Source organism: Euleptes europaea, chromosome 12 (assembly GCF_029931775.1).
Source record: "Euleptes europaea isolate rEulEur1 chromosome 12, rEulEur1.hap1, whole genome shotgun sequence".
NCBI classification, from domain to species: domain Eukaryota; kingdom Metazoa; phylum Chordata; class Lepidosauria; order Squamata; family Sphaerodactylidae; genus Euleptes; species Euleptes europaea.
In genome coordinates, this window is record NC_079323.1 from 57622373 (window position 1) to 57635249 (window position 12877).

At 42.0% G+C, this 12877-nt stretch overlaps 1 protein-coding gene across 1 annotated transcript in view; it reads right to left on the reverse strand.

Annotated features, from left to right (window-relative positions):
* TIAM1 (TIAM Rac1 associated GEF 1) overlaps positions 1-7241 on the reverse strand; it is a 175210-nt gene extending 167969 nt beyond the window's left edge. Inside the window, exon 1 of the mRNA XM_056858306.1 lies at positions 7172-7241. The gene's annotated coding sequence lies outside the window, so the exon portion shown is untranslated. The remainder of the gene's footprint in view (positions 1-7171) is intronic.
* Between the last annotated feature and the right edge of the window lie 5636 nt (positions 7242-12877).

Here is a 12877-nt window from a genome sequence, read left to right on the forward strand (position 1 = left end):
GGGTGTGTGGGGGAGGTAGTTGTGAGTTTCCTGCATTGTGCAGGGGGTTGGACTAGATGACCCTGGTGGTCCCTTCCAACTCTATGATTCTATAAGGTCACTTTGCAAAACACTCTGAATATGTGATTTGACCAAGAAAAAGGCCTATATGCAGTGATCCTTATAATACATATTTGTCCAAGAACACATCATGCTGGACTAGATCAAGACCCAATTAGTCCATTGTTCTTTGCAAGAATGCCAGAAACCAGAGGACAAACTAGGTGGTTCTGTGGTGAGCTACTGTGTACCTCCTTGGCAACCTATATCATTCCGAGTAGAAGCTTGTTTTCTTACGTGTCCACTTATTTATTTACTTTATTTATCCCCCATTTTCTCAACAATAGGGACCCGAAACAGTTACGTTGTTCTCCTGCCTTCCATTTTATTCTCACAATAACCCTGTGAGGTAGGCATTGGGAAAGTCCTGAAGATTTAGGGGTGGCGCCTAGGGAGGGGAGCCACCTCAGTGGGGTATAATGCCTTACAGTCCACCCTCCAAAGGAGCCATTTTCTGCAGGGGAACTGATCTCTGTAGACTAGAGATGGGTTGAAACTGTGGGAGATTGCCAGACCCTAGCTGGAGGTTGGCAACCGTTGAGGAAAGGGAGGCTGAGAGTGCATGACTGGCCCAAGATCACCCAGCAAGCTTCCATGGCAGATCACAAATGCAAACCTGGGTCTTCCAGAGCCCAGTTCGATACTCTAACCACCACACACACCGGCTATTCTTACAATAACTGATCTAACTATTTCAAAGTGTTGTGTTCGTGGCCAATGTTGCACTCCCATTTAAAAAAGTTACTAGACCTGTGCTTCATCCTAGCTCTTAGATTTTGTTTTAAACCCGAAAAAAGCAAGAATCTCTTACTAGATTGGGATGGATTTTATTTATTTTTACCCACAGTTCCTTCTGCAGGTGGAAAACAGCAACAAACTGGTATTTGAAATTTCTCCAAGAAGTGCAAATAATCTGGCAGGTGGCTGCAGAGTAGCTGCTGCTATAATAGCGAAGAGAGCTAGATTAGAATCGGCTTCCTCACTTGCATGGCAAAAATAATAATCTAAAGCTACAAATTCAGGAATGTGAAGAATGTTGCCCTTAGTGACCTGAACAAATTGCTTTTAGACCATGAGCCAATTCAGTCATACCCTCACACAATGCCTCCTGGAGAAAAGTTATCTTAAAAGGAACAAGTTTTTTACTTGTGTAAATCAACTATTATGCTGAATGCAAGAGGAAAATCTGCCTATTGGAAGAAGAAAGAAGAAGAAGAAGAACTGGTTTTTATATGCCAACTTTCTCTACAACAAGGCAGAATCAAACCGGCTTACAATCGCCTTCCTTTCCCCTCCCCACAACAGATACCCTGTGAGGAAGGTGAGGCTGAGAGAGCTCTAACAGAGCTGTAACTTGCTCAAGGTCACCCACTGGCTTCGTGTGTAGGAGTGGGGAAACAACTCCAGTTCACCAGATTAGCCTCTGCCGCTCATGTGGAGGAGTGGGGAACCAAACCCGCTTCTCCAGATCAGACTCCACCGCTCCAAACCACTGCGCTTAACCACTACACCACGCTGGCAAGCTAGTCCAAGTAGCCATTATGGTCCAAGGAAAACCTCCAGATCCATATAATACCCTTTATTCAGACTAAACTAAATGACACCAAACAATGTCTGACCCTGGTGGTCCCTTCCACGTTTATGATTCTATGATTCTATAGTGTGCAAGCTTTTGAATTGTCCAGAACTCTTCAGGGTGGATGGTAAAACAACTGCAATGGGGGGGAGGGTAACAAAGTTGACTCAGGCCACAATGTTGAGGTCATTAAGTCTGCTCCTGCAGAGGCAGATTTGATCTCAGGGGCAGAGGCAGATTTGATCTCAGGCACCCTTGACCCTGTGGAAAGAAGACTGTGAGAACCATTGATCTGAAGAAGTGAGCTGTGGCTCAGGAAAGCTTATACCCTACCAGAAAATATTTTTGTTAGTCTTTAAGGTGCTACTGGACTCTTGCCCTTTTCGCCTACTGTGAGAACCATGATACTGTAAGTATTGCAAATATGTAAATGGCTCACCAAACGTCTCTCACAAAAAAACTGGGGAAGAAAAAAGTTGTTGCTCCCTCCTTTAAAAAAAATCCAATTTGGTGAAGACTTCTGAAAAACACCAAAGCTTGCACAGTTTTGTGTCATTTTGGTTGGTCTTAATACATGGATTTTGGGGGATTTCTTTGGACCAACGTGGCAGCTGCATGTTATTGGTGAGGAAATAAATTATGAAACAGTGGCCACAGATAATGAAGCTTTGCACCTGGTTTCCAGCACCAAGATTACTCTTCAATTGCAGTTCCTTACTTATCAAGGCATTAATATTAATAAAAATAAATGAACAGCATTATCCTGTAATTTACAAAGCTTTTAAAAAAATACAATATAGCTTAAAAATACAATATAGCCTAGGAGATTGCCAAAAAAAAAAAAAAAACCACACCATAAATTCACAGAACAGTATGAAGGGACTTAATGTTTTGGTTAGGATTCGTCCAACATCATATAGCAACAGTAGGATTCCCTAAATTTTAAATTCCTTGTCATTGTAAAAGCCTCCAGAGAGAGATTCCAAAACTCAATTGCTCAACTTGGGAGGCTGTTAGGAAGCGCTTACAGATAGCCCAACCTACACAGGCTTTGCAACAGCCTCAAACGCCTTGCTTCACAACCGTTTCTCAGGGAGTCTGGTTCTACCTACACATTTTCCCTCTTGTTATGGTACTCTTTCACAGATTTGAAGACATCTGCCATGTCCTCCACTCTGGTTTTCTTTTAACATGAACAGTACCTCCAGATGTTTCTCTCTTCTCTCATATTGCAAGGTATAATTAGATTTGTTGCACTCCCCTGAATATCTTGCAGCCTGCTAGAAGCCACCTAAAAATGTATGAAATAGAATTCACCAAAGTCTTCCTTGGGTCTCACCACAAAGCATTACCACATTCCAGTTCCTAGTAATACGAAGCTTGGTGTATAGCTGCAGAGGGCACACAGTACACTGAGATTACCACATACAAGATAATGGATTGACTGCTGTAGATATAGATCTAAATAATTTAATTCGTATTCATGCCTTCATGATTAAAGGTACTTTTATGCTTTGAATTACATATTCCCAGTCCTGTAGTAAAGCAAATAGCAAATCTGTATAAAAGCTACAGATTTTTCCCCTTTTTGCTCTAAAAAAGGCTAAGTATCAGCAATAAAAATTTCCACAAACAGGCCAGCTGGAAGTTATTTAGTGACCAACACGGATAACAACTTGAAGAGGAACTAATCTGAGGGTTATCATCAGAATGTACTATTCATATTTCGCATTTTATATAAAAACACAGGAGAACCCTTGGCCGATCTCACCTCGGTGTCTTACTTTCATACAACACTGTACATATATTCACTTTGAATAAAAAAAGTAAAATCAGCTCATTTGCTGAGGCATACTGGAGGATTTATACAGTGCAAAGGAAATGTTTGAGAGGCGAGTCCATATGTGAAACTAAATGCAAAGTCTGGTGTGTTACCTGATGCACATGTGTAGGGTTGCCAGGTCCCTCTTTGCCACCAGCAGGAGGATTTTGGTGTGGAGCCTGAGGAGGGCAGGGTTTGGGGAGGGGAAGGACTTCAGTGCCATAGAGTCCAATTGCCAAAGCGGCCATTTTCTCAAGGTGAACTGATCTCTATTGGCTGCAATAGCAGGAGATCTCCAGCTAGTACATGGAGGTTGGCAACCCTACATGCGTGGGCTAGCCCATTTATGTCAATGGAGCTCCAGATAGCGCTACCATCCTGTGGAAGTGCATGTGAACGGGTTCAGACTCTGCAGACTCTACTTCTGTTCTTCATAACAAATTCAGATCAAGTTTAAAGTAATAAAAGGATCGTTATTGTCAACAGACTGTCACATCTAATCAGAGACCGAAAACATGATTCTGAAAAGGTCTTATGAGTAATTCCTAATATGTGTATGATGAATAATAGTTCATCATAGTTTTGTCATCAGCATTCTGGATTAACATGGGCCAGAATCCAAAGAATTGCGGATAGGTTTGGTGAACTCTATGGGGCTTTAGACAAATTCTTCTGAAATATCAATCTACCCCCATTAAACCTGTCACCCAAGAATATGAGGATAATTTCAGAAATAGTTTGTGACGTGGAATGTGGAAGATTGTACTGTATAACAGGGGTAAACATCAAATTCTGTTGGGCTAGTACAAGGTCCTTGCTTGATCCTGTTTCTTACTGTTTTACAAATGTAATACATAAATAATACATAAACAAGCAGGTTCTGGCTATGGTTTGCAACGGTTAGATTTGGCTTTCTTATTTAAAACTACTGTCTTCTGTTGTATATTACAAGTAGATCAAAGAGCATAAGGAGAAATCTCTTCATTTCACATTACCTGGTCACAGTTAACTCTTCAAAGATATATTTTATTCCACCATGTTTACTTTTTTTTTTTAGCAAAAGTATATCCACATTCAAACACAATTAGTTTGCCAAAATAGTAAACATTTCAAACAAAGAGATTTTGTATTTCTACTTTGCTTCCTTTAAACACAGTAAAGGAAAGGTACAACACCTTTAAATAAATAACCATTGATGGCAGACGTTCTCCAAGGAAGAAAAAGCATGGCTAATGTGAGAAACTCCACTGACAGTCGTCCCGTCCCCCACCCCCTTTGGCTTTGCCATCAAAATAAATAACCATTTTTTACCCCGATGCAGGATTAGTGATTATGCAGCCTGCTAAATAAATACGCTTCCATTAAACTCTGCTTGTAGACTTGTAAATCAAACAAATATTCCAAAGGACAGAGTAAGTTTCCAATGTTCTCATACAAAGAAAACTAAACCCCTATGCTACCTTTGGAACATTCCATAATTTTGGAAACAGGGAATGCTTAATGCTTTAAATGTTTTTTTCTTGTCTTTCTTTTACAGGCATCTTATAAGTGTTGCATAATTAAGGCTCCTGACAAAAACACAAAATCCAAGTCAAATTTCCATGTGGGTGAAAAAAACTGACATGAAAGGGTAACATTCCTTTTGACCTCACATAAAGGAACAACAACAGTGGTAGTACATGCTGTTTCAAAAACCATTCACCTCTATCACCTGTGTGTTAAACCAAGGCCAAATTGTTAATACATATTTTTTTAATTGCTAATGGTAACATATTTTTCTACAGAAAACCTACATAAATATACTGTGTTCCATTTGGAATACATTCTGGACTACAGAAAGCAAACATCCCAGAAGTCAGTGTAAATTATTTGTCTTTAGAACTACATCAATTTAACCAACTTTTGAACTACAACCTGTTATCTATTAATTTAAATACCTGGCTATGTTTCCCTGTCTTTCCACAGTAAACATGATCAACCATTTCTCACTAATGTAAACAAGAAATGCTTCAAGTCTTTAGGCAATTCCTAACATAGTATTTTTTTATATTTATTCAATAGCACGGAAAAAACAGGTCTTCCATTATCAAAAAAATAACAGTACTTCAGTAAAACTGTACACAAAATGATCTTCATGCTGACTGATTGGATTTAGAATACTGGGGATGGGAAAGCATCATCAAGAAGCAATTTAATTCACTGCATTTATAAAAGCAAGACAATCTTAGGAACTCTACAGTTGTCACCGGGCCACAAAAACAAACAAGAAATGTACAGAGGTGAGATCGGAATATTCTGCCACCATCTGTTGTCTCTTCAGCACTGCCAGATTCTTCTTCTAGAGACTGAAAGCAGATTGGTTCCTCACCAGGGAATAAGCTATACCAGGAAAGCCCAGCCTCACATTGGCTCGGCCAGGACCTTTTATGAGAACTAAACATATTACGAGTAAAGGTAAAACGAACAGATTTGGGGAGCAAGAAATCTTCCACTTTGCATTTCCCGGGTAGAGCCTATGCTGAGAAGAGGATGAGTTACATGAGAAGGAACAGGCTTGACAGTTGCAGGCATGTGGGCGTAGTTTAATCTTGATCTCTGTGGTGTTCCCCTTTACTTTCTCCTATGTAAGTGGACAGCTGCCATTCAGTCCTAGAAAAGTGAAGCACTGTGCTTTGGAACGTTGTTGCAGAGTGGAAACCTGCTCTCTGCTGCAGGGCCGGCGCTACCATTAGGCAAACTAGGCGGTCGTCTAGGAGGGCGCAGACCTCAGAGGGGCGCAGAACTGGCCAGAGGGGCACCATTTTTAAACAAATTAGTTTCCTGAAAAAAATGCCACTGATAATTTATATATATATTTTTATTTTACGATAAGTACCACAACAGTACTATGGAACAGAATTAATTATAACCTCTTATAAAATGTTTGGTGCTTTTATTTTTTCTACAAGACATCTGTTTTTTTCAAAATTGGTTAGCAATGGCGGGGGCGGGGAGGGTGCAACTAGTTAGCCTTGCCTAGGGCGCAAAACTGACTGGCACCGGTCCTGCTCCACTGTTGACAATGGGTGGCTGAGTCATTACTGACAGTGACCCTGGAGGTAGGGAGTTTAATGACAGGCTGAACTGCTTCCCAGAGGGCCTTGCAATACACAAGCCCTCCACACATAAACACACACCTAGGGTTGCTAGCTCTGAGATGGGAAATACCTGGAGATTTTGGGGATGGACCCTGAGGTCAGGGTTTGGGGGGGGGGGACTTCAATGGGGTATAATGCCATAGAGTCCATCTTCCAAAGCAGCCATTATTTCCAGTTATCTGTTGCCTGGAGATCAGTTCTAATCCCAGAAGATCTCCAGCTATCACCTGGAAGTTGGCAACCCTACAAACACCACCTGTCTTCATGAATTTTGCTAGTGCTAAAACAAAAGAGAAAACGTGCTTTAGTAAACACATTAGTGGTTGGCTAGATCAGAAGTTCTGCTACAATGAACGCCAAGCCCTAATCAACTGTGAAGCAAACAAAAACAGTGGTCAGTCCGATTTTGTGGGTTCAGGCAGCCAGCAGTTTACCTGTCTGCCGACACAGGCTATGAAACCCCCTAGGCAGATTACTACAGCGTTATCAATCTTTGTCAAACATTTCTCTTTTCAAAATTCTCCATTTAAGACTGACCTTTTGTTCTTGCATATATGATGTGCATTTTCCACTTCAGTGCCAAACCATCTGGTGCCGGATCAGCCACACTGAAACTCTCGCTTGTGCCTATGTGCTCTATTCTCTATGCCCTATTTAAACGAGCAGCCAATTTTAAAATTAAAAGGAATTGCCACACCTGCAAGTTTTGTATCTCATAGATTCACACAAATAACCAATATTTACAAAGGTTTAAATCAGGGGAGGGGAACGTCAGGCCCGGGGGCCGTTTAAGGCCCATGAAATCATTTGGTCTGGCCCTTCGTGGGTCCTGGCAGATCTCTAGCTCAGAAGAGTCTAAGACTGGTGATCCGCCCCCTACCGCGGACAGGAATAGCCTCTATTCAAGGCGGATGTGAGTTTATTTTGCCGAGAAAAGGAACCTTTTTTCCTCCTTGCAGAAGAGTCATTAGCTATGGAGCTGCTAGGACCGCCCAAGAAACTGTGTTAACCCTTTCCCACCTGGGCCATGGAGAAACATATTTTCTCTGTACTACAAGAGGGCTGGGAGCGGAAGTGGCAACAATGGAGGGGTTAAAGGGGGCAAGGCCAGAATGCGCACGCGTGGGGGGAGGAGTTCTTAGCCAGTGTGTCCTCAATTCATCCCTGCAGGTGGAGGTAGCAGGAGCTGGCTGTAGAATCCGGCCCCGACCATGCAGAGCAGGAGCAACTCCGGTGTGCGGCTGGACGGCTACGCCCAGCTGGTGCAACAGACCATCCTGTGCCACCAGGTGGGCAAGTGCACCACTGGTTGGATGCCTGCCTGCTTGCCCACACAGAGGGGGGTCATCTGGGGCAGCTGCCTGCTTGGGGCTAGGTCGGCTAATTTTTAAGTTGATAATTTTGCATGGCCCACGAATGATGTTATAAATATCCAAATGGCCCTTGGTGGAAAAAAGGTTCCCCACCCCTGGTTTAAATGAATATTTGGGACAAACCCATAACCTAGTTCAGCTGCTTCATACTATGGAGACCAAGCAAATACTTGTCCTTGAAACAACTTGTGTAAATATATATTATCTAGCATGCAGTCAGAATTTATATGTCATTCAGCAACATTCTCAGTACTACAGCAGAAGAGACCATACGTATATCAGTCTTGCTTCTGCGCACTGGCACTGACTGGTCTGTGACCTTCTTCTACGGAAAGGTTTTAAAAAACGTGGGCCACCTGATCTGGAATAACAGGTCCTTAGCAAAATTTAACAGGTGAGCCTACACACTCACAACTCATACCTTTAATGCTACAGCTTACTAACAGTCACCCTGATCTGGATGGCCCAATCTCGGCAGATCTCAGAAGCTAAGCGAGGTCAGCCCCGATTAGTACGTGGATGGGAAACCACCAGAGAAATCCAGGGATGCTGTGCAAGGGCAGGCAATGCCAAACTACCTCTGAATGTCTCTTTCTTCAAAAACCTGCAAGTCACCCTATCTTGGCTGCCACTCGATGGCACTTTCCAGCATACTAGCAGCATAGTAAAGATTCAGGTGGATCTTAGTTTAGCGTTCAGTTCTGTAGGTAAAATAAGCTACCTGAATCTAACACGAACTCACTGAGTGAGTGCCAACTTCAGCATTCTTGGGGCCTCTCCTGACTCTAGATAGGTCTCAAAGGCTTTAAGGGCTTTTTTTTTCTTGCACAATCCACCCCATCATACATGGTCAGGGTCTAAATAAAACAATCAAGAAGACAATAATGCATTATAAATAATATCAAGTTGTGGAATCTCTTCCTTCTCTTACAAACCCAATGTTTTGAAAATAATGTTTTATCTAAATGTGAAACTGAGTAAAATGTTTAATGTATCTTGAAATTTGGCAGGGCCACAGGGGGCCCAACACTGGCTCATGAATCAGTTGGGCCTTAGGATCCATTTTCTCACAGCACTTTTAAAGCACTGGGATAATAACCTATAATTTAGGGTTTTAACAGGACACCTTTCTAACCTGATTTTTTAAAAGACTACAATAGGTTATATCCAACATCTCTACTCAGATAAGTACAGATCTAGCACACACACAAAAAAACTCCTTCTCCAACAAAAGAGGTTTTTTTCACTAGAGGAAACATAAGCAGAGCAGTAGAATACAACCAGAAGAGCTCCTTGGCGCAGAGTGCTAAGCTGCAGTACTGCAGTCAAAAAGCTCTGCTCACGACCTGAGTTCGATCCCGATGGAAGTCGGTTTCAGGTAGCCGGCTCAAGGTCGACTCAGCCTTCCATCCTTCTGAGGTCGGTAAAATGAGTACCCAGCTTGCTGGGAGTAAAGGGAAGATGACTGGGGAAGGCACTGGCAAACCACCCCGTAAACAAAGTCTGCCTAGAAAACGTCGGGATGTGACGTCACCCCATGGGTCAGGAATGACCCGGTGCTTGCACAGGGGACCTTCACCTTACCTTTTAGAATACAACCCACTTGTCGCAAGCCCTTGTGTTATTAGATTCATTAGCATTCTATTGATAATTTATAATAAGAGCAAAAACTAAAGATTTTTAAAATGGGTGTATCGGCCAGTTCAAATTGAACAGTACTGAGAAACAATTTTGTATGATAGCATTTCCTATGGAAACTTAAAGACTAACAAAATTTCTGTCAGGGTATGAGCTTTCGTGAGCTACAGCTCACGAAAGCTCATACCCTGCCAGAAATTTCATGAGTCTTCAAGGTGCTACTGGACTCTTGCTCTTTTCTACTGCTGCAAACAAACTAACATGGCTACCCATCGTGATCAATCTGTGGAAACTGTTAAAAGTATTTTTCTAATCATCATGTTCACCCACTCCTTCCTTTTTATATTCTACCTTTCTTTCTACAAGAAGCTCAGGATAGCACAGATTGGTGGGAACACAGCTGAGGTTCAGCACATGAAACATCACCACTCCAGCACTTTACTGACGGTGCTGACATAGGAATACTTCATGTAACTAGCTCTCAACTGCATGGAGCTTACCAGCATAAACTACTTCCACTTGTAACGCTGCCACACAGAAGCTCTGTCATTAAAGCTCCTACTCACAAAGGAGCTGTAATGTTTAAAACTTCCTTGTGTTCTACAAGGGATGCACCAATGGTACACCACAGACCAACAACTGAATGCCATCATTTTGATTTCTTCCCTGGCTGAATGCTGCACCTGTCTGCCTGTACTTACCCAATTATCCCATTTCTTCATCTTGCACAATCAAGGCTACTAGCAGCTCACAGCTTAAAGTGAGTAGTAAAAAACTCCTCAGTTTGTTTCATCTATGCTGTGGCTCAATGGAAGGGACAATGCCTTGCATGCAGAAGGTCCCTGGTTCAATTCCTAGCATCTCCAGTTTAAAAGGAATAGGCAGTAGGTGATGTGAAAGACCTCTGCCTGAGACCCTGGAGAGCCACTGTCAGTCTGAGTAGACAATAAGGATCTTGATGGACTGATAGTTTTATTCAGTATAAGGCAGTTTCATGAGTATTCAGGGGAGGGGCTGTGGCTCAGTGGTAGAGCATCTGTTTGGCATGCAGAAGGTCCCAGGTTCAGTCCCCAGCATCTCCAGTTAAAGGGACTAGGCAAGTAGGTGATGTGAAAGACCTCTGCCTGAGACCCTGGAGAGCTGCTGCCGGTCAGAGTAGACAATACTGACTTTGATGGACCAAGGGTCTGATTCAGTATAAGGCAGCTTCATGTGTTCAACTCGAAGAACCCAACCAAAGCAACAGCTCTGCAGATTTGGTTTGTCTGAAACAATTGCTTTATGTTTTACTCGCTTTTTTTAGTCATTGTACGTATTTTAACTTTGCTTTTAATTTACTTTAATGATGCATGTTTTGGGAGGGGCTGATTTTAATGGTTTTAAGATGTGATTTTATCATGTATGTTCTACATTGCTAGTTGCCTTGGTGGCCCTTGAGGGCAGAAAGATATACATTTTGTAAATAAATAAAATAAATGTTCTATATGCAAATTTGTGTTGCTTGCAATTCAAAACAAACAAATATTGATATCGGTTCTTGTGGTATCGGGCTATGACATACATTATATACTGCCACTAACAGTGACATCCTGAATAGAGATACATCCTTCCAAATCCATGGGCTTAACAGGGTATAGCTTTAGCATTGCATTGTAAGTAGCCTAACTTCCTACTGGCATCAAATATATCTTCTAAAAAACATCAAAGACACAAACCATTTTCCAAAGCACTCATTTTCTGGACCCATACATGCTTTCATAGTCAAAATGGTGCAAGCCTGTTGAGTCTTTGCAGACACTTTGGTCGCTTTCACACATGCTGAATAATACACTTTGCAACTGGATTTTACTGTGTGAAACGGCAAAATCCACTTGCAAACGATCATTAAAGTGCATTGAAAGTGGATTGGAAGTGCATTATTCAGCATTTGTGAAAGCGCTTGCAATCATAATTGTTGAAGAAGAAGAAGAGTTGGTTTTTATATGCCGACTTTCTCTACCACTTAAGGGAGACTCAAACCGGCTTACAATCACCTTCCTTTCCCCCCCCCCCCACAACAGACACCCTGTGAGGTAGGTGAAGCTGAGAGAATGTGACTTGCTCAAGGTCACCCAGCTGGTTTCGTGTGTAGGAGTGGGGAAACCAACCCGGTTCACCAGATTAGCCTCCGCCACTCATGTGGAGGAGTGGGGAATCAAACCTAGTTCTCCAGATCAGACTCCACCGCTCCAAACCACCGCTCTTAACCACTACACCACACTGTGGTGTGGTCATATACTGTACACATGTGGTCATATACTGTATTTAGCTTGCTGAAACTAGGGTCCTACTATGTAATTTTTGCACCATTTAACGTGTCATGTTAACACTTATGCTTTGCTTCAGTTCTGTTTTGAGATTTCTGATTAGTTCGATAACCCTAATCCTATTATTTATTGGATATCCCATCCTGTAGATTGTATTGACTCACTCTGTGTAATCCAGTTTGAGTCCATCTTGAGCAGACTATAAATAATGTAAATAAATAAATAAAATGTTCTTCCTGTTCTGAAAAAATGGTGACCAGCGTGCAGGCCAGCGTGTTTTTCTTTAAAAAAAAACACATTTAAGTCATTCCTCTGTTGCCGCCATTAAATCAGGTATGGCTGGGATTAACTGCTTTGCTTCACTCTTTTCTTCTTCATGCTGAAACTGTAACTCCTTGACCTCATCATACCCTATTTCCTTCCTTTCATTCCTCTGGGTAAATTACTTGCTGTCTCCACTTTACCATCAATTATTAAACATCTTGACACCTTAAAAATTCAAAAGATGCCTTATTTTTATCTGTCTAAAACATTCTTTGTAGTGTGTCTAAAATGGCACTTGAGTATCACCATTTTCACTGAATCAAAATAACCCTTTCCTGCTGTATGCTCATCTTCATCCTGGACAACCCTGGTTTAGCTACTTGCCCAGCACAACATGAATATCTTCTTGCATGGTGGCAGAAAGGGCTGTGGCTCAGTGGAAGAGCCTTTGCTTTGCGTACGGAAGGTCCCAGGTTTGATCCTTGGCACCTCCAATTAAAGGGGCCAGATGCTAGGTGATGTGAAAGAACTCTGCCTGAGACCCTGGAGAGCTGCCATCAGTCTCAGTAGACAGTACTGACCTTGATGGCCTGATTCAGTATAAACCAGCTCCATGTGTGTTCATGCATGTTTAGACAATGCTTTATTCTGTGGCAAAATCT